The sequence below is a fragment of the Lepus europaeus genome, chromosome 6 (assembly GCF_033115175.1).
Source record: "Lepus europaeus isolate LE1 chromosome 6, mLepTim1.pri, whole genome shotgun sequence".
Classification (NCBI taxonomy): Eukaryota; Metazoa; Chordata; class Mammalia; order Lagomorpha; family Leporidae; genus Lepus; species Lepus europaeus.
This window is the reverse complement of record NC_084832.1, coordinates 22,985,026-22,989,619: the sequence shown is the minus strand read 5'-3', so window position 1 is coordinate 22,989,619 and position 4,594 is coordinate 22,985,026. Positions and strand designations below refer to the sequence as shown.

General features: G+C 39.9%; 1 pseudogene; it reads left to right on the top strand.

Moving 5' to 3' along the window:
• Positions 1 to 481: 481 nt before the first annotated feature.
• On the top strand, positions 482 to 2,900 carry LOC133762042 (CXXC motif containing zinc binding protein-like; annotated as a pseudogene).
• Positions 2,901 to 4,594: the final 1,694 nt, after the last annotated feature.

Below are 4,594 nucleotides of genomic sequence, written 5' to 3'. Positions count from 1 at the left end.
GGTGGGAATCTGGCTGGGAGCCCTGTGGGGACAGTGTGTCTGCCACACTGGAGGAGAAAAAGGTGGCGGGGGGCTTGGTTCTCTCTCCTTGACCAACCTGCACTGGCATCCTATAACAAGCTGATAGAGAGCAGGTGGCATTTTGGACATACATAACAACTGTGCCAACTCTTGTCCACACTCCCAGCAGCCAGCTGAGCTAAGACCCCTGAGTCTGGTGGGGAGAATGGGCAGGAGGCTGGGTGCTCATGACTGGAGGAGGCTTGTGTGCTAGGACTGTGAAAACACTGAGGCTGCATGGGAGGGCTCAGGGTCTGGATGGGACTCAGGGCAGGCACTGTGGGAGACACCACATGCACAGGGCTCCCAGATTCCCTGGTGAGGGTCATTGAAGTTGAATCTGTGCTTATACCAAGGACTGCACAGATCCTTTGGGTGGTTCTTGATGTAATGTGGACAAATATTATACCCACTGGGGCTAATGACCACGCACTGGTCTCCTTTGAAGGGAGGAGGTAAGCTGCAACTACACCAACAGAGCAGACCAAACCTCCTCTCTGATACAAAAAAAAAAAAAAAAAAGAGGGGGATATTTACCACACCCTGCCTGGCTAGGACCCTGGACACTCCCTCCGCTCTGGAACACTGAACAGAGCTCCCTGGCCACACCCGCCACACAACTCTCAGTATTCACTGAAAAAGCTGGGACTCCAATAATCCACAGAGGCTTAGTGCAAAGATAAAAGCCATCACTTGAAAAAACACAAGGAAGAAATCGATGAGTATCTCAACAAATGCTGAATAATAAATGCAGCAATTCACAAAACAAGAATAAGGAAGACAACATGACATCCCCAAAACAACACAACACTAAAATTCCAGAAAGTGAAGATGAAGAGATTGAAGAAATACCAGAAATGGAACCCAAAAAATTGATCGTGGGATTACTTAGAAGCAAATCCATGAAATAATGAAATCTGTACATGAAATAAAGAAACTTTCTCCCACAAAATTGATATCTTAAAAAGAAATAAAAATGAAATCTTGGAAATAAAGAATTCAATAGAATGAATAAAAAATGCAGTGGAAAGCCATAACAACATTATCAGTGAAGCAGAAGAAAGAATATCTGACTTAGAAAACAAATCACAAGAAATTTTACAGGTAGACCAAAAGCAAGAAGAGGAAATTAGAAAACTGAAAAACACTGAGATCTACAGGATACTAACAAATGACTCAACACACAGATCTTAGGAGATCCTAAAGGTGTGGAGAAAGAGAAGGGATTAGAAGGCCTCTTTAGTGAAATAATAACAGAAAGCTTCCATAATTTGGAGAATGAAAGGGACATCCAAGTACAGGAAGCACACAAAACTCCCAATAGACATGACCAGAAAAGATCTTCATCATGACACATTGTACCAAACTCACCATAGAAAAACATCAAGAGAATATTCTAAAATGTGCATGAGAGAAATGCCAGATTACTTTTAGAGGATCTCCAATTAGACTCACAGCAGACTTCTCATCAGAAACCCTACAGGATAGGAGAGAATAGCGAGATATATTTCAAAACTTAATGGAAAAGAAATGTCAACCCAGAATATTGTACCCTGCAAAGCTCTCATTTGTGAATGAAGGTGAAATAATGTCCTGCCATAACAAACAGAAATTGAAAGAATTTTTCACCACCGATTCAGCCCTACAAAAGATGAATAAGGATCTGCTAGACACAGAAACAGAAACCAGGTCATGACTATGAAAGAAAGTGAAGGCAGAAAATCTCCCAGTACAAGTACAAAGGAATCCAAAGTAAACAATAGGAATACTAAAAGAAAAATGGCAGGGCCAAGATATTACTTATCAGTAGTCACCTTGAATGTAAATGGCCTCATCTATAGTTAAGATTCAGTCTGGTTGAATGGATTAAAAAAGAAAACCCAAATATTTTCTCCCTAGAAGAAGCATTTCTTTCCAAGAAAGATACTCACAGAATCAAAGTTAAAGGATTGGAAAAGGTATTCCATGTTAACAAAAACCAGTAAAGAACTGGTGTAGCCATCCTACAATCAGAAAAAATGGACTTTAATACAAAAACTATTAAAAGACACAAACAGTATATTATGTAATGATTAAGGGATCAAGTAAATAGGAAGATGTGTCTATTATAAATGAATATGCACCTAAAGGGGCAACTGGCAATTAAAGTAAATGTTAATGGATCTAAATGGAGAAATAGACTCCAATGCAGTAATAATGGGGGACTTCAATACCCCACTTTCAGCAATGGACAACTGATCAAGAACTTTTTCCTGTTTTTAAACCATCACATCTTCATTTCACATTGGAATAAAGTGAGTTTTTGAAACCCACAAAAAAAAAAGGGGGGGGGGGAGGGGTGCTGAGGCGGGCCACCATGGGGAAAAATCACGGTGCAGCTCAAAGCCATGCTGGAGAATGTCATCAACCTCCGGCCCGTGGGCAAGGACTTCCAGTGGTACCTCAAGATGAAATGTGGGAACTGTGATGAGATTTCAGAGAAGTGGCAGTACATCCGGCAGATGGACACTGTGGCCCTAAAGGGAGGCTGTGGCAGCACCTCTATGGTTCAGTAGTGCAAGCTGTGTGCTCAGGAAAACTCCATGGAGATTTTGAGCAGCACCATCAAGTCTTACAATGCTGAAGACAATGAAAATTTCAAGACCATAGTAGAATTTTAATGCCGGGGCCTCGAACCAGTTGATTTCCAGCCACAGGCCAGGTTTGCTGCTGAAGGTGTAGAGTCGGGGACAGTCTTCAGTGACACTAATCTGCAGGAGAAGGACTGGACCAACTATGATGTAAAAGCTCAGGAGAGTGTGGGAATCTACTAGGTCAGCCATCAGTTTCTGAAGTGCTGAACCCTCTCCCTGCATCCTTACCTGCAGAGCTAGGAAGAGACAAAGTGCCCAAAGCAGCAGAGCCCACTGAGGCTGGTCCCCTGGCCGCTCATAATCCAGCAGCTGTACCAGGCCCTCACAGTCTGCATCCTCGGCGCTGTTGCAGCTTCCAACGGCCCAACAATAAAGCTCCTGTTCATGCCATCCTGGCACATGAAGGGAGAAAAAAAAAAAAAAACAGACAGAAAATCAGCAAGGAAACAGAAGTTAATCGACATTATAGACCAAATAGACTTGACAGATATCCACAGAGCTTTCCATCCAAATGCCAAAGAATACACAGTCCTCTTACAAGTGCATGGAATTTTCTCTAGGAGTGACCACATGCTAGGCAAGTCTCAGCAAATTCAAAAAAATCCAAATCTTACCATGCATCTTCTCTGACCACAATAGTATGAAGCTGGAAAAGAACAACTCAAGAATCTCTTAGACAAAAGAAAACACATGGAGACTGAACAACATGCTCCTAAATGAACAGTGGGTCATAGAAGAAATTGAAAGAAAAATAAACAAATTTCTGGAAGCAAAAGAAGCAATAAGACAAAATGTCAAAATTTATGGGATACGGCAAAAGCAGTGTTAAGTGGAAAGTTTATAGATTTGGTGCTTATAACAAGAAATTGGAAAGGCAACAAATAAATGAGCTCTCAAGGCATCTCAAGGACCTATTAAAACAATAGCAAACCAAACCCAAAACTAGAAGAAGAAAAGAAATAATTAAAATTAGAGAAGAAATAAACAAAATCCAAGCCAAAAATGCAATACAAATGATCAGCAAAATGAAGTTGTTTTTTGAAAAAATAAACAAAATTGGCACAGAATTGGTCCAACTAACCAAAAAAATGAGGAAGAAAATGCAAATTAATAAAATTATAGATAAAAAAGGTAATGTAACAACAGACACCACAGAAATAAAAAGAATCATCAGAAAATACTACAAAGAACCATATGCCAACATTTCAGGAAATCTAAAAGAAAAGGATAGATTCCTGAACACATGGAACCTACCAAAATTGAACTGTGAAGAAACAGAAAACCTAATGAGATCTATAACCAAGACAAAAGTTGAATGAGTAATAAAGACCCTCCCAACAAAGAAAAGCCCGGGACCAGATGGCATCACTGCTGAATTCTACCACACATTTAAAGAACTAACTCCAATTCTTATCAAGCTGTTCAAAATTATTGAAAAGGAGATAATCCTCCCAAATTCTTTCTGTGAAGCCAGCATCACCTTAAGTCCTAAACCTGAAAAAGATACAACAGAGAAAGAGAACTACAGACCATTACCTGAAGACCATAAATGCAAAAATCCTCAACAAAATGCAAGCCAAAGGAATCCAACAATGCATCAGAAAGATAATTTACATGGAGCAAATGGGAATTATCTCTAGTATGCAAGGATGGTTCAACATTCACAAATCAATCGATGTGATACTTCACATTAACAAATTGTGTAACAAAAACTATATGATTATCTCAATAGATGCAGAGAAACTATTTGATAAAATACAGTACCTTTTCATGATGAATACTTTAAGCAAATTGGGTACAGGAGGAACATTCCTCAACACAATCAAGGTAATTTATGACATACCCATGGTCAGCATCTTATTGAATGGGGAAAAGTTGGAAGCATTGAGATCCAGAACCGG